This window comes from Pteropus vampyrus, unplaced genomic scaffold (assembly GCF_000151845.1).
Source record: "Pteropus vampyrus isolate Shadow unplaced genomic scaffold, Pvam_2.0 Scaffold108, whole genome shotgun sequence".
Lineage (NCBI taxonomy): Eukaryota > Metazoa > Chordata > Mammalia > Chiroptera > Pteropodidae > Pteropus > Pteropus vampyrus.
Genome location: NW_011888889.1, coordinates 4,518,493 through 4,537,350, shown reverse-complemented (window position 1 = coordinate 4,537,350; position 18,858 = coordinate 4,518,493). Strand labels below are relative to the sequence as shown.

The 18,858-nt window shown below is 31.8% G+C and overlaps 1 protein-coding gene and 1 pseudogene across 1 annotated transcript in view; both read right to left on the bottom strand.

Annotated features, from left to right (window-relative positions):
- SGCZ (sarcoglycan zeta) overlaps positions 1-18,858 on the bottom strand; it is a 274,769-nt gene that overhangs the window by 94,455 nt on the left and 161,456 nt on the right. The gene's annotated exons all lie outside the window — the stretch shown is intronic.
- Positions 9,229-10,157, bottom strand: LOC105295554 (annotated as a pseudogene).

Sequence of the window (18,858 nt, the reverse complement as noted above, 5' to 3'; positions counted from 1 at the left end):
GAGGTAATTTTAACAAAAACAACAACAACAACACTCTGAGCATTGTGTAAAGTAGAAAATGAGGTCCAAATTCACTGGCTCCCTTTACTTTTGGCAGCTCATACCCTTATTTCAAGTTTGTCCATTCTTTACCGTCTTTTAAACAAATGAAATCTATCAGAGCAACATTATCCATTTTCAGAATTTTAGAACTGAAAGTGACACATCACAGAGATCATCCAGTTTGACTTCTTATTGTACACATAAGAACGCAGAAAACTAGGTGGTGTGAACTTGTGCCCACAGTAACACAGTTCAGATCTAATATCTAAGTCTCTTGATGCATGGTTAAATTTCACAGCTAACTAATCAAGATCAAATATTTGGACATTTTTCAAATGCAAGATTTCTAATCATTATGGAAACCAAATACAAACCCATAGAGTGAAATTAGATCCAATGCCTATTCTAACTCACTCAATACCACAAAATTTCCCTGTCTCTTTGAATAAAATCTATTGAAAGCCCAGTTAATTTTCAGGATACTCTCAGAGAATTAAAAGTTCTTTTTGTAATAATTAATGTATTTAATCAGCTGTATGATTCAAAAGCCTGAAACCTTCTCTCTTCTCCCTCAGCTGGGGCCTGCTGATACCAACTGCCTCCACAGTTAAGGAGAGATATAGTTCCTTCCTCTCTAACGACTCAGTACTTCTACTCTTCCTTTTTCTTTTCCTAAGTATCAGAACAAGGGGGAGGACAGGGAAGAAACAAAGAAAATGCGAACGATGTCACTTCATAATACTGCTCTGGGCTGGAGTTCCCACTTTAGGCCCATGGCAAGTGCTCAGAGGCAACTCTCTGGTTATTGTGGAACACTCGTTTCCTTGATTCAGTAGAGACACCTCCCAAGTGTGGGGATCTCTCCTCTGCAGGATCCTTTATGAAGCAGAATACTTCTCCTTCAGCTAGTAATTGAAATGGTTTCCTTATAGCTGGGAATCCTGGGATCCACTTTTGTATGGGTTACTTTATCTCTTTTGCTAATGTTAAGAAGCCTTAGGCTACCTCTCACTCACAGAGTTCCAACATCTAGCTCAGGGAAATCACTTAGTATTCTTTGTCTACCAAATTCTGTGAGTTAAGGTCATCCTTATCACCTTTTAAATCTCTTAGGCCTGAGTCAAACACTGATGCACTATGTCTCCTAAGTTCTGTGGGTCATATATCACATCCTCCAATGGGAGCCACAACCTGTGCTAGAGGTGAACACTCTTCTCCCTTGGGGACCAGCTCTCTAAAATTTCTCTGCTTTTATAGAATCCTGTATTTACGTATCCTCAGTTTGGTGGGTATGATGAGTAGTATAAATTATTTCCCTATGCCTCTTGCAAGTCCTGTGTGGTAGTCTCATTTATTACTTTGGAATGGGGTGTGTATTTTGTTGGGGTCTCAACTGAGACTGAGATTAAAACAATTCCATTTAATCATCTTGTCATAGATTCTTACAGAACATATAGTGTTCATTTTTAGCATTCCCAGAGCTTATCACAGTGACTGAAACATAGCAGGTATTCAATAACTGTGCTTTTTTGAAATGATTGAAGTGATTGTTAATTTAGATCCTGTAGCATGTGTTCTCAGAAACACGTAAGTGATTCTTGATTTATTTCTCTCCCATGAGTTCAATACCAAATTTTTCACCAAGTCCTAATAATTTTACATCTTTTCTATCACGGAAATCTTTGCCCCACTCCTTATCTCTTTTTTATCCGCTGACTAAATTTAGGTGTTCACCCCTCATTTGGACTATTCTAAAACATTCATAACTATTTCTCTATTATATTTTCTTTTCCTTCTAATCAGTATTTTATACTGTCTTCAAGGGTATTATTCTAAAAATTCAAATTTGATAATTTTATTCTATTAACCCATTTCTAGTTTCCTCTCACATACTGCATAAAGTCCAAATTCTCCAGAATGACACAACCAACTTTTGCAATGTGACATTTGTCTAACTCATCATCACTGACTTGAATTATTCTCCATTTTTTATTTACCCTCTTGAAGTTCAACAGTACTCATCACAAAGAGATTACAGATTGGGCCATGTTCTTTCATAATTTTCAATTTGTGTAAGCCTATTTTCTTTGCAAGGAATACTTTCTCTTTTGTTTACCTGGTAAATTTTAAGTGCCAATACAAAAGATATTTTACAACTCCACTCAGAAATACTCACTTCCTCATTTCTGCTAACTCCAGACCATATGTTCTTAATGCATGTATCAGTCTATATTATTTGTTTACATAAGTTTTAACTTGACTAAAGAGTAGTTTCTTTATTATAATCAATCAACAAATAATTACAAAAATATATAAAATAAAAGTTGTTAAAGTGCTAGTACGTTGGTGGGAGGAAAAAAGCATGACAAGAATAACATCTGGAACACGAATGGGGGGATAATGTGATGGAAGGATTAACTGCATAAATTGTATAATATTTATTAGCTCCATTTATTTTTAAGAAATTTAATAGTCACTATAATATTACAACATCTAAGTGGTCTGATTCTCTACTCAAACCTCCAAACATAGTCAAACTAAGACTAGAGTAAGCATAATGATCTCAATGGTAAAAGTATGCATATAATCAATACTGTGGGTATGTTAAGATTCTCCTGATCAACTACTTCTAGTTATTGGGCAATTTATGTTAAGTTAAAAAGGCCTTAAATGAGGATGAAATATTGTGAAATAGTGATAACAAACTCTCAGAGGTTTCTATATTCTGTAGATTGCTATTTTCCAAGCAGCATGTGTTCTGCCAATGAGCTAGGTATCTTTGGGTATAATCTTCCTGGTATAAAGCTAAATCTTTTAAATACAGTAAGGTTATTAAGTTATTATCAGTTAGCAAAACCCCATTAAGACATCATAATTAAGAAGCTGGTGTTCTGCTGTGATCTATCTCTAAATAAAACTTTGTGTTTGTGAGGTACTCAGAATATTCATAAACCTCTGAAAAATATCTTTAATAATCCACAAGGTAGTCTTCAGCCTACAAAATTATGGCAATTGCTATCATAAACTAGAATACCATGTCTCTCCCCTTATAAATTGATGTTTTAAAGATATGTCTCTAGTTCTCAGTGTAGATATTTCATGAAGACATGTCACTTTAAAATGAAACAATAGGAAAATATTACTCCATTTTTGTTCTTGCTATATAATTTAATCTTAATTATTTATCTTAGGTTGAATTATCTAGAAATCAGAGCCTGAGGTGAAAGATTATGTGCTAACATTTTGTTAAGGAGTGTGATCAGTCCCTGGAGAGTAAGAGACAGGGAAGAAAAAGCACTGAGGGATATGGGAGAAGGAAGAAAATATAATGAGAATAGTTACCTAGATGATCACTGATAGTCATCTATTGTCACAGAAGCCTTATGAACAGTGATATCTGAGGACAATCATCTTTTAGGAGCAGTACTTATCTGGTTCCCTATCTCCTACCGATCAAAGGCTGTGCCACAAGATTTTAACACCCCTACACTCCTGGCTTGTGATACCAGGTCTCTTTAGACAGCTGTTAAGGAAGCCAGAACTCCATTAGAACTTGGTCAGTCAAACTCACAGTGATCATTAGTCAGGCAATGTCAAGCATGGAGTTTTTATAAGCTCTTTTATGAACAGTTGAGGCAGTAGTGCAAGCAGCAGCAGCAGCAGTACAGCCGTAAAGACTGAACTTCATAACTGGAAACTAATTCAACCAATTTCTAGGATCTGTCTGGCCAGCATGCTAGGCAAATGCATGGAGTGAAGGTGAAGCATAAACAGAACCCATTACTCTACTTATATCTCATGGCTTTTCATGACACCAACATGCAAAAGCCAACGACTCCTAAGATCTGTCTACCTTAGATGGCTGGTTTATTTGTGTGATTTTGTTTGCTTTCATTGGAGGAAGAAATTCTACATCATCCTTGATTTGACCAACCAAGAGTAAACAGGTGATCAGCTTCCAATTAAAAAACAAACAAACAAACAAACCCTTTTAAACTGCTTCGAACAAAGAAATGAGCAAAATTAGTCACTGGAGCTGGAGATCATATGTGTGTGATCTTATTATCAGAGCCCTGGCCTGGAATTTCTTTCTAGACTCTAGTCAGAAATAGTTGGTAGACTACCAATTACTGGGTGGCAGTCATGGCAAAAAGGGAGTGTTGCAAAGTAGACTCTGCCAATCTGATGAACAAGTTAAAAAGGAGACCTTATTTCTTAATGTTTATGTTATTCACTTGTTATTAGTAGCTTTTTGGTCAAAGATAACCTTTTCCTTTTTTTGTGACGAGTGGTTACCATGATTAGTAGTCATTTGCTTTTAGAAAAAGAAGTGCGAGCATTTGTAATGGATCATGCATCATCCTGCAGAGATGTTTGGTGGGGAAGGACGGTGATGTTGAAGAGATCACATCAGGGTTACTAATGAAACTGAATCTCCTGTACAGAAATTTACAATATTCTGAGTTTGTTGTTTTTTAATCTGAAGAGGTGCTTGTCTAGCCCACTAAACAGTAATAAACTGTTCTTTCAGCTTCTGATCATCAAACTGCAGCTACTCAATTAATTTTTGAAAATGAAAATTCAGACACTGACTAGGTATACCTTTCGAAGAAAAAAAAAACATGTAGGTATATTTTATTCTTTTAAAATGTATGACAGATGAGTGCTATACTGTCCAAACACTTTCTGACTATGGCTATTTTGAGATGCATTGGTCTGAAACTTAAGGTTCCATACTCCTCTCAAGCTATGTTATTAAAACTTATGACTACTTGATATACATAAGGAAAAAGATTTAAAAAGATATTAAATAATTTAGAGTTCAGATTTTTTTCCTCCAGATTTAAATGGTCTTATTTCCTAATAATAAAAATACACTATGTTCATTATAGGAATTTTTGAAAAACAGAATGACCACCACAATGACAAAAACTAAAAAAGTACTCTAAATCTCTATCCCTGAAAATAATCACCACGTGAATTGTGAATATATATTAAACATATAGTTAGGTAAATACATAGTTAGCTAGCTAAATCTTCTTATTTATTTATTTTTACTCTATATCTCAACTTTTTCTAATTCTTTTCTTTTTCAGTCACTCCTGATGACTTTTGGAAGACACTATAGATCTGGTCTTTTTCCTTTTGGCTTAGGAATCAATCGATTACAGCTTTCTTGACAAATTCTGCCAGCTGTTTGTTTTTCTTCAGCCCACAAATAAGAAATACTTTTTACATATTTTTAAAAATTTTTAAAAATTTTTAAATATTTTTAAAAATCAAGTGAAGAGTGATCTTTTATGATGCATGAAAATTATATAAAATTCAAATTTAAATGTCCTTGGATGAAGTGTTATTGAAATGCTGTCATGCTCATTTGATAACTGTGTTATTATAGCTTTTCTAGTCAGTTACAGATTTCATAAACCTGTCTTCTTTCTGGAATGTCTCTTGGGTTGAATTTTCAGGGAGAGTATCAGCAGCCTATATTAGTTCTCCATTTAATTCAAAATGTACATATATTTTTAGCTTATAATTTTTTGAATAATTATTGGTACTAAAAAATTCCTCATACACTGCTGGTGGAAATGTAAATTGGTACAGCCACTATGGAAAACAGTATAGCGTTTCCTCAAAAAACTAAGGATAAAATTACCATATGACCCAGCAATCCCTCTTCTGGGTATTTACCCTAAAAACTTGAAAACATTCATCCTTAAAGATACACACATCCCGATATTCATAGCAGTGTTGTTCATCGTGGCCAAGACATGGAAACAAGCTAAGTGCCCTTCAACAGATGACTGGATAAAGATGTAGTACATATATACAATGGAGTATTTCTCAGCCATAAGAAAAGATGAAATACTGTCATTTGAAACAACATGGATGAATCTTGAGATTAACATTCTAAGGAAAATAAGTTCGAAAGAAAATGTTGAGAACCATATGATTTTATTCACATGTGAGATATAAATTTGAAAGCAACAAAAAAAACATGACAAACAAACAGAGACTCATGGACATGGACGGTGGACTAGTGGTTACCAGAGGGAAGTGGGAAGAGGGGAGGTGTAAAGGGGGTCAAGTATCTGGTGATGGAAGGACATTTAAAAATTCTTTGTTTTTATTAAATTTTTATTGTAGAAATTTTTAAATGTCTACATAAAACCTCAGTCATAACACTGACATTGATGCTTGCTGAAACAATATTTTTAAGTAAACATTAACATAGCACACCCATGTTACTAGGGATTTATAATATTTAAGCATATAGATACTAATAATCTAAATTTTCTCTATTTGAAAAGGAACTGAAGGACAGCTTGGCTTATTTATTAATAACTTGTACATTTTATAAGGAACAAGGTCAATTTATTTTCTTGTTTCTGTATATCACTACGCAGTCATTCCTTAAATTTCAATAAACTTCAACTTTATTTTCTGATTTCAACCTTGTGGATGTTCTATGCTTGTTACAAAAGTAACAGTAACTATCTATGGCCAGTGCAATAAAATTTACAGGGCATGTTGAATACAGATGCAAACAAATAATTGAAAAGCTGCAAGGTATAATATGCTATTTTTTGTAGGAATGTACAAAAACTAGTCATGTGCATTCACCTTTGGTTTTTGTCAAGAATTTAGATAAAGATTCTAGCTAAAACATACCTTTATAAACTTTGCAAAATATTTTAAAAATTAAAATTCATCAGTATCTTGTTTTTTATTTCTTAACCCCAACCGTAGACAACCAGGTTTTTGAAAACTATAGGTTACAATATACATACGATTTTGAATTCTGTAGAGGAATTTTTTCTAGATTAAACTTCTTTTTAACCCGTTGTATACCAAAGAAAACAAGCAGACTGGGGCAGATGACTCTAAATCTCTTTGATTTCTTTACAATAAAAATAAATTTTGAATATCTACTTTATTAAGAACAAAAAAAAGCAAAGATGCCTAAAGAATCCCTAACTAAAGCAGATATCATCATACCACAATAATTAGATAAAGCTACCTTCACTGCATAACTTTTAGTAGGTAAAGCCATATATATTATCTTACATAGATAACAGGAGAAAGCTAATCTTAGCATTTGAAAAGGAAATTTGCAGTATGAATAACTTTCATTTTGACAATTGAGATTTTGTTTAAATGAGATTAAATTTGAATTAGGAAAAAGTTAATGTACTCTTGTAAGCAGAGAACCACATAAATAATCTTTCATCATTGTCAATTATAATAACATAATGCTATGGATGATAACTAGGATTGTTCTACTTTGAATCTATATAAATGAGTGGTCTGTGTGTTCTGATATAATAAGATATGGAAATCATCATACTAACATTCACACTTTCAAAAAAAGTAGGGATATAAATCTAGTTAATGTAATACACATAGCAGAGTAAGAAAGACTCAAGGTGATTAGATGTTTCTGTAATATCAAGGTAAAATTAAATTCTTTATATAACTATTAAATTCTCTTTGAAAGCAAAGAATATTGCTATCGCTAAATTTTCTAATGGATTGGACTAAATACAATTTCATCATTAACATTATATCTATATAAAATATGACTCTAAGACAAATATTGCTTTGAATTCCCTTAGTACTTTTGTTCCTGAGCCCTTGAATCTCTAATCTCTGATGGTGTTTTAATGGCACTTAAGAGTTTACATATTGTTTTCCTAAATATTAAAAACAAAATTACTTATGATTATTACTGTTGATTCCTCTGTGGTTGGAAAGAAAATTTGAGTGAAATTGACTTTAAACATCTTTCCAACAAGAAACTTATGTTTTTAGTCCTCTTGCTATTAATTTCACCTTCTCTAGTGTTCTAAATCCATATTCTTTACCTTCTTTACCGAGCTTGTATCAAATATGATTATCATATACATGGAGGCAGGAACGGGAATATGACAGAAAGAAAATATATAAGAAAAGAGAATATCATCAATTAACATAGAGAATAAAAGTGGTTCTTATATTTTTATAATTATATCCCTCTTTAAATGAGGTTGATGTTAGTCCAGATTATATAAAGTTTTCCTCTACTACTGTATATTTTATAAGGTCTCTATAAATTTAGAGACCTTATATGATTTCAATACTGTAATTAGACCAAAAAAAATTTGCAGACACATTCTTGAGATGGAGTCCCAGTTTTATCATTTAATAAAATGGATGTACTCAAGATGGTAATGTAGAATAGAGAAACCATGACACTAAATTTTCTAGTTTTATTACTGCCATAAATGTACATATCTCATTAGTTATTATAATTAGATAAGTTCACACACTATTAAAAATTTCTTGCATAAATTCTTGTGTGCAAGGCAATATGTCAAAGTGCTTTATGCATATTATTTAAAGTAATGTGCGATCTACTATTTGTTTTATTCTCTCCCACTATCTTAAGTTTTCTGTTATTTTTCATTTTATGCAATATTTTATCCACTAAGGTAGATTCCTAACTTTTTTATATCACAAACTTCTGAGAATCGAATGAAAAAAAGTATTGCTTCACTACCCCAAAAATGTAGCTGAATTTTAAAAAGTGGAATACATATTTATGTACTACCTAGAGATCCACAAAATCTAAACACTAGATAAATGGAAACAAGATGACCACGGTCAACTTGCTTAAAAAGATATGCATCAAAAAAGTATTCTTTTTGAATTAACAACATATAATCTGAAAGAGCAACAAAGACTCTTCGGATCAATGCAGAACACATAGAAGGAACTGGGATATGACATTTTATTACAAAAAACCCAACTAAACATATTTTAAAGAAATAAATGCATGTATATCTAAGAGTCTTGAGACATAAGATTGTCCCTGAATCATAAAATTCTTTGTGCATCTCAAATTCAACATATTGAATTTGTTCTGTATTTCTAAAAGTCACCAATCTCCTCCTATAAACATTGATATTACTAGCTATATTCAGCTTAATCTATACCAAACTGGTCTTCAAGCCTTATTGGCTCTGGTTAAAGGGAGTAAACAATCTTTTATTATTCCTTTCATAATATGAAGACAAGATATTTAATAAATGTTGATTTCACATCAACTATGTGAAGGATCTAAGTAAACTTTTCTTTTGCTTGTTCAATAAGTTTATTACTGTCTTTATATGAAAAAATTTTAATAGAAAATTTTAGTTTGGTTTATTAGCTCTCAAAAGCTCATTCCCGGGTTCTGGGGAAGCTGGCCTTCTTCTGAGCTACCCAAGACATTATGGGATGGTTCCACCTCTTCTTTTTAACTTCTTTCTTAGGCTTCTTCTCATAGATTGGATTCTCTCATATAACAGCATGAGCTTTCTTATACTTCTCTCCATCAGGTCTGGAGTTACGTTGTTCTTTATGTATTGAGAGAATTGTTTCTCGTAAGCATCTTCATCTTATTCCATTAGGTAATGCATGTAATCTGCAACGTTCTGACCCATGATGTGCTTCCAACGTACTTCTGCACTGAATTCCTTGCTTTCTAAATCATAACCAGGGAACCGTTTGGTACTGTGAGGAATAGACAAGTCTCTGTCCACAGCTCCTTTCAGGGCCTCAAAAACTTTATTTCCAGTAGTAGTTCTTGCAAGCCCTGCATTCAAATAGCTGAGAAAGGCACCAAGTTGACCATCAACGCTTTCCACATTGTATTCATCTCTGGTCAACTCCACTTGGCCTTCACAGATCTTGTCCATGCCAAACCTATTGAGCAGCCTGTGGGCCAGCAGCAGGCCAGTACAATATGCTGCAGCATAATTTGTCAAGCCAACTTTCACACCATACTTTGGGAGTTCATGAGCATAAACTGTACAAACTATCACATCTCCTTCTATATGGGCATAAGCAACATGACAAATGATATCGCTGTTGGTTACACAAACTATCATCCTGTATCTGGGTGTGTTGTACTTATTTTTATCCTGGATTACCAAGCATTTTACCCTTTTGTCATCTTCTAAATTTCACTTGGTGTCTCTTGAAGTAGGACTTATTCTTGACAACTTTAACAAACCCCATCCTGCGGAACAGAGACTTGTGTCCGTGGCCCACCATAGACCTGCAGGCCAAGCACAGCTCTGGTGTGGAAAAGCTAAGTAAACTTTCTTATGTACTGTACATTATTGTCCCTTTTTGTTTTAATTAAATTCTGATTAGCCCCTAAAGATACGAATTCCCTTTCATCTTTCTCTAAAATATATTAACTCTCAAATACCATATAGTTTAGAGTTAGAAGAAGGTACATTATATATCTCTGCTTCACAGTCACACTATCATTTTTTTCCTCCTAAAAATCCATATACTTTTGAGAATCCTGTCATCAATTTATTCCATTCCCTTCCTGTCCTCATTTATGCCATTATAGCCATCACTTGGTCATTCCTACTATAACTCCACACACACACACACACACACACACACTCATATTCAGGAATATTTTATAAAACAACTCACTTTCTTCTTTTGTATTCCTGTGAGCATTCTTGGTGTTTTGAACACCTAGTGTCTCATTCATTTTACCTCTCCACTTGCAATTGCTTTTCTTCAACTCTTTCTCAGCCATCAACTTCTATGGTCACATAATAATAGACCTTCAAAATAATAAATGAAGCTTTCCACACTCTGTTCATCACCATTTCACTTGCTCCAGTGGGCCTACTGCAATATTTACTTTCATTTTATCAAGACCTCCAAACCTTCGAATGGCATTTTCTCCAAATCCAGTCATGATTTCTTACTATGCTTCCTTTTTTTCATATCCTATTTCCCTAGTTCATCATTGTAATCATTTTCTTTCAAAGTGCTACTCCTCCCTTTGTTGAAATAGACTAAGAAATGCCAACATTGAATTAACTCTAGCTCATATTTCTCTATGCCCTTTTCAGTTACAATGACTGAAAATTACTGTAAATAATTACACAAACAAGGAGACTGATATCATTATGGGTTCGTAATTACCCAAACTCAAGTAGAACCTTAATAGTACCCAGTAATCATACTAACCGTCCTCAAAAAGCCTTCTTTCCCAGTCTGCTCAATTAATTTTTAACCTCTTTTACTTTTCAGAAACTGTTCATCCCTTTTCCTCTGTCTTAATTATTTCAGAATACCACTATAAACTCTCTTTTAAGAGAATTCGAGTATTTTAAGAGAATACTCTCATTCTCTTAAAAGAGAACTCTCTTTTAAGAGAATGAGAGTATTTAATTTTTCTTATTCAGCTGATAAAGTTTTACTACTTAAAAAAATGCTAAGTCATTCACATGTGCACTGGATACCTTCCCTCTAATCTTCTCAATAATGTTTCCATATATAAATAAAAATTATGTTTCCTGGAATCATTCAAGTGTACCTTGAGTATATCATATTTTTTACACTAAAAGTTGAAGTATGTATTAAAAACAACAGTAATATTCTTATATAATCATGGCAAAATTTTTAAATTTAGGATTTTTAACATTCCTGAAATACATTGATCTAACACAAGTATTGGCAAACTTTTTTTGCAGAAGGCCAAATTGTAGATATTTTAAAATTTGTGGGCCATATGGTCTCTGTCACAACTACTCAGTTCTATTGTAGTAGCACAAAACCAGCCATAGACAGTACATAAATCAGTGAGTATGGCTGTGTCCTACTACAATTTTATTTACAAAAAATGTGTCAGGCTCTGAATAAATTACAGTTTATATTCCAAAATTATCAAATAAAAACATTAATAGAGTTTTTCTTGTTTAACCCTATTTTTTTTTTTTGCTTATTTAAGTTCTCTTTTCATTTCTTTCGACTTTTGCTTTATACATTTTGAAATATTAGGCATATGTAAATTAATGGTTGTTTTATCTTTCTTTGAATTGATTTTTTCTTTAAGAAATGTCTCTCTTTTCTTTTCTGGTGATATTATTCTTATGCTAAAGTAGAATTTGTCTGATTTTAATATAGCTATACTGATCTGCTTTCAGTTATTATGCACACAGTATATCTTTTTCTTTTTCTTCTTTTCGTTTTCAAATTATCCATGTTTTTAGATATAGAGTGTTGACATTTTCTGCTTACTCCAATGATAAGATCATCTGTTTATCCTGATGTCTGATTTTCTCTTGATTTTTGTTCACATTTTTGCTTCTCTGCATGTCCACTAATATTTATGTTTATGTTGGTCATTGTATGCAAGGTTTATGAAAGGTACCTACAAACGACATCTTCCACCAGAAAAGATTTTCTATTTTTTTATGTTAGGCAGATAAAGTGAGAGACTTATTATATCAATCCTTTCAGAGGCTGATTTGGGTCATGTTTGGTCTTTTTTTTTTTCAAGATAGTTTTCACTATTAGGGATATTAGTTGTTTCACTAATAAATTAGATTAAAATATATCTTAAATTATGGGATATACAAACAATAAAGAAACAAAAAAAAACAGTTCTCATCCTGTTTTCATGATAATAGTTTTCTATACTCAACATGACTCTAACGTATAGTTTAACTTTGCAATATCTTCCTATTTGTGGAATTATATAACTCTTAGTGTGCATGTTTTCTCAATTATCTTTCTATTATATAAGATTCCAGGAAAAATTGACTACATCAGAATTATTTATCATATGTATTTTTTTAAGGAAAAAAAAAAGTCAGCACTATCTTTGCTGGGCTTTCCCCACAACCAAGAATAAGAACTATGTAATTTAGGCCTTCATTTTCTGTGTAAAGACCACAACTGCTTTAATAACACACTCAGACAGAAGAAAGAAAATCATATTAAGCTTTGCCAATATTCCGTTCATACCAATATGCAATGGTCATTAAAATATTTAGTTCCCCAGTACTGTTCTTGAGGCAAATTGCCACAAAAAAGAAAAGAGTAAGTGAGAAAAAAATCACAGATCTTTTGTGGCTACCGTGAATTCTAACCACAGAGGGGATGAAGAGGTGGAGTGTTGAGCCTCAGAGAAGAGGATCTGCAGTAACAGGGACACTTTCACTACATAAATCTTAATGGTAGCCAAAACAATGTGGATCTGAAAGGTAATGTTCAGAAGTGAAGTTAGAGTGAAGATGTGGTCAACACTAGATCAGGAAAGATACAGCTAGCAATTTCTAATGTAGCCAACATTCTGCTCCTCAGCTACCAATGTGTGAATTGACTTAGATATACAAGGAACTCACTCATCATCACCATTATCATCATCACCATCATTATCCAATTATTAAACACCTACTATATGTTCATTCATTGTATCTAGTTCATCTATTTTTACCACTTAAAACTACCTTGTTCAGATCTATGCATAAAATTTCCTAATGTACACGTTATTTAAACTAAAAGAAGAGTCTGTACATATCTTTCTTTAGAGTTTCTCCTCTTCTGCATGGAGCTGATCCATGCTTTCTGGTGGAAAAAAGACAGGCTTGTGGAAGTTTGTAATACAATGTCTACCTGAATAGGGATTCAAATCTCACAACTTCTAAAAAGCCTAACTCCTTCTGTAGTTAACTAGAAAATGTTATCTATTTACACCTTTGTCTTATTTTTATTTTGATCCTTTGTAGAGCACACTATACCAAATCTCACAGAAGCCTTTTAACAAAAGAATAAAATTTAGACTTTCTAAAATAGGTTTAACATGAAATCTAGAATGAGAGATATTATTTCTTGGTGTTTCAACTTTAATTCTTCTAAAATGATGATAATTTTCTTGACATCAGTTTACTTTATTAAAAACCTCTATTTATTCAATGTAATATATCTGCCCCCAAACGTATTTGATTAAATGTTAGAAAAGTAAAAAAAAAATATTAACATGAATAACTTAAAAGCTTTGGTAAAATCTTTTAAAGTGATCAAAATATTTTAAGGTATATTTATCATGTACTTCAAATATTGTTTTTACCAGAACCCTCTTCTCAAATAAAATTCTAAGTCATTTAAACTCTTGAAAAGTATCTAATGGCTCCTTATTTTTCAGTGAGTAAAATCTAAATTCTTGATTCAAGTTCATAAGTACAACCAACATGACCCCAAACTTTCTTTCCAGTTTCAGTCATGTTTGAGCTTCTCACTCTGACCACTGGCTCAAGTTCTCCTTCTTAGTGGTAGGCCCTGTCTGTCTGTCTGTCTGTCTGTCTATCTATCTATCTATTTATCTATCTATCTATCATCTATCTATCTATCTATCTATCTATCTATCTATCATCTATTATCTATCTATCTATCTACCTATCTATCTATCTATCTATCATCTATCTAATCTATCATCTATCTATCTATCTATCTATCTATCTATCTATCTATCATCTATCTATCATCTATCTTAAAAGACTCACATCAAAGGCTATAGCTCCATGAGGTATTCGATGGCCACTTTTGTCTGAGATGATTTCAGAAATAAAAATCTTAAATATAGAGTAAAACAGTCTTATTTAAAACCACGAAATGTTGTAGAACTAGTTTCTACAAGGAATATTATACGCCAACGTATACTCAAATTAGCTAAAAAGTAAAGCCATATTAAGAAACATTATATAAAGGAAACTAATTAACCCTCGCTAAAACATATATGAGGGGAATAGTATAAATATGGAGAACAGAGTTACTTTAAAAATTAAATATAATTTTCACTTACACTTCAAAAAATAAAATATCAAGATTAAAAATCTTACAAAGAACATGAATTTATTTAAAAACTAACATTGCACATGTGTGAGTGTGCATGTGCATGCACATAAACATGTGCACAAGCACACACACAGACACACACACACACACACACACACACACACACACACAGTTGCTGGGTATTCATAGGCTTGAAGTCCTCTAATAATAAGCTCCAAACACCAAGTAGAAAACCAAAGATTGCCTCAATGAACAATGAGTCAGTGGATTCACAGAAGTGCCAAATTAAAATTATGTGCTCCAAATATACATATTTTGTTTCAATTGAATGACTCTAAAAAATCTCCCAATGAAGCAAAATACATCAACGTGACATCCTGAAACATCAATCTTCTTGATTGTCAGTGGAAATAATGGTAACCGATTACATTAAGTAGCAAAATAGTAATCAATATATTTTTATTCTAAAAATAAAAAGATTTGCTTCATGTTCATTTAATTATGACTTACTCATTTTTCATAGTAATTACAACAATGTTAGAGGCTTTTATTTTTTATCACTAGAATAAGAATGGAGTTGCATTATATCTACATAGATTAAAAATAGATCATTTCCTCAGTTGGCCAAATGGTTATAATTTTTTCTTAAATAAAAACATTTCAAAGACAGCAAAGGCCTTATTTCCACTCCAGTGATCATTTATTCCTTTCCCAATTTATTCTTTGTGTTTCTCTGAAATACCATGATTAAAATGACGATTCATATAGTCAATGGTTTTAACACTGATTAACATTTGTGAATAAATGAATAAAAAAATCATAAGGTCATCTATGAATAATGTCATAATTTCATTTTCAAATGGTAATAATGAGAGTATTTTTATACCAGAAAAAAACTAAACTATATATATTACATATGGCACTTCATCCCATTGCTATGGTAATAAATCATCTTTCTCGAGATTTATTTCACTTCCTGAAAAAGTGGCCAAACTATTTAATAAATGTTCTCTCTGGCTACAATTTTAAACTTTAAGATTGTTTTAACTGTAAAATGATAATTGTAGCCATTCAATTATAATTCTAGAAGTAGCACACCTATTTTCACATTAATTATGGATATAATTTGGTTATATTATAGTAGTAAGACATTGTCTGATATAAAAAATAAAAAAATCAAGTTTAATAGATTTGTAGCCTTATTGAAATTATCAATAACAACTTAGGGAAGATATTCCACAGTGATCACATCAAAATCTATAATTCGTTAAATTAAGTATTGAGACAAACAGCACTTACAAGGCATTACAGCAATCTATCCTAGCTTAGGGTATTTTATTGTATAAAGATTCTAGATAAAATAGATTAAACACATATCTTATTGTCTGTGGTGCTTATTTTAATATAAATCCAAGCTATAAATCTTTATATGGCAATCAATGTCAACAACTAATCTACCAATATTGCTATCATAAGAACAACATAATCACATAAATTCAAAGAGATGAGTAATGTTTAGCATGATAGATGCCTTATAAGTCACAGTAATGCCACATAAATTACATTTGTTGATATAATCATGGCATTCAATATTTCTAATGTTATATTGCTTATATAAAAATTGTAGAAAAGATTGTGTCCCAATACCAAAACTTTTTAACGGATCAAAAGCAGTTTTTCCACATCTCCAAAAGCCATTGTTTTTAATTGTTTTAAAATAAAGTTCTGCTATAATCTTAAAATAGCAAAAATCTAGAAATTTTATCTGATTTTAAGTGAAAAAATAATATGCATCTTATTAAGTTTAATTAAAAAATGTCCACTTCTTTTTAAACAAAGACCTAAATACACAATTCAGAGTTTCATAGAAAGTGCTACTAATAAACTGTAAAATAAAAAAGTGCTAAAGGATTATTAAGATAAGAAATAATACTAGCCTTTGTGGTACCTGCAAAGTGGCCACAGATTCTTCTCATCACTGTATGTATGTCCTTCTGCAAAATGACTTTACTCTTTTCTCATCAGGAGGTAGAATCAATTTCTCCATCCCTCAAATATGGGCTCAGCCTAGTGATTTGTACTAATGGGACATTAACAAATTTGCCACAAGCAGAGGCTTAAGCAGCATTTGCACATTGCGGCTTTCCCTTTCTTCCTGCTGGAAACTAGTTTGTCACCATGTGATCAAGCTGGGACCAGCCACCTACAGGTTACAAGATAACATGGAATGCTATCTTAGCCATTATAATCAATGAAGACAAGCCTGACGTTCTAGATTATCCAGTCCCAGATCAGTTAGTACAAACTGTCTGGCTAATGCACAAAATCGAGTGGAATCATTAATGCTTAGGGTTTTTAGTTTTGGATAAAAGTGCTTTTTTTTTTTGCAGCAAAAGCTAGCTAAATTAGTCTTTTTATATTGCTTTTAGGCAATTAAACTAATTTTCATATCTATCATAACAACAAAAATAGTCAACAAAACAGCATGATTAAAGCAAAAACAAGTTAAATGTGATAACATTATGGTATGACATAAAATTCTTAATTAAAATAATAGTTTATATACTTCCCCATATACACCATGTAACTGTCCATTAATTTCATGAATTTTGAAATAATATACAAGGTTATATGTTTGATTGACTCTCTAGCTAATTAAACATTATTCTAAATAAAATGTAAAGCACTGGGAAAATATCAGAATTAATATCTCTAAAAGAGCCTTTTTCTATTTTGGGTCATCGCCCAAGGTCCCGCTCCTTGATAAATCTGTCATCTGGCATGGTCAGGAGTATTTTGAGTCTATGTTTCTTACTCAGTTTTTGATGAACAAAATAAGATGACAATATAGCAAAAGTGTAGGAAATTGAGTGAGGCGAAACATGAGATGGTGATCGCAAATAATAGATGAAGAGGGCAAGAATGATATGGTGCTATATAGGCACTGATTTTTTAAAAAGCAAAAAGTTCAGGCATTTGCATAAATTATGTTAAATTTCTCTTTTCTTACTTCAGAATAAAACTTTTTAAAATGTGATAATTTTAAGTAACAGATCCAAATAAAACTTAGAAAAAGAACGGAGAACAAAAAAAGAAAAAAAAAACAGGTATTAAAAGATCACTATTTATCTTTCACAAGTACCAGAGGATAAAAGACAGGAAGAAGATGCTCCTTTATAGCAGCTTGTTTTAATAATTCACTTTATAAATAGTTCCTAGCAAGAAATGAAATGGCAGACAATTACTAACTACGCCTAAAATTTATTGAAGAATATTTCACTAACTTACATTTTAATAAATTAGGAAAAAAAAGAGAGAAAATAAATTTAACTTAAATATTTTATCAGTAAAAAATACAGCTAATATAACTTCTACTTCAAAGACAACTGGAGCATAAGTAGGAATGAAGCAGTGAATATAGAACACACAAAAGATGACAATTAAATAACTATTGTCTTATTGTCTCCTTCATTATTTCCCAATCATTTAGTTTTCTAAATTAATACTTTTGTAACATAATTAAAGACGGGAACCATGAAATTAAACTTCAGAGTACTGTAAGGGTCAAAGTTACAATTCAGCAAAATAAGTAAATTTTAACAGCTCAGAATCTGTATTTGCATATCTTAAAATCAATGAAAAGAATCTGAATACACAATTCTTTTTCTGCTCTTCTCTACTTTAAAAGAATCTGACAAATACCTCCAGTATTTCTCATATTTTCTCCCTCTCACCTCTTTTCTCCTTTCTTGAATTACATAGGTCAAGCTAACCTTTCTTTAGCAAAAAACGATTCTTTTTTAGGTCTGTAACTACAAAGAAAAAAGTGAAAAATTACAAGATTATCTATGGCCCTGAAGGACAGAGAGTTAAAACTAAGGCCCTAAATTAAGTTAAATTTTTTGTCTTGCAAAAAATTTAATTTAGAAACCCAAACTTTCTAAATTAAAATTGTCTTCTGTCCACATGTTTAATGTCATTATCTGATGTAAATTATATTAATGAATGAGGCATTTTTCCATTGTATTTTCCTTTTTTATAGAAAAATACACAAACATATGTCCTATATTTTTAATGGATAACATAAACATATTAATGATGGAAATAATTTTGGTTGTTGTTCTTAAAAGAAAGAGAAAGGGAAAGAGAACAGACAGAAGAGAGAATAACTCAGTAACA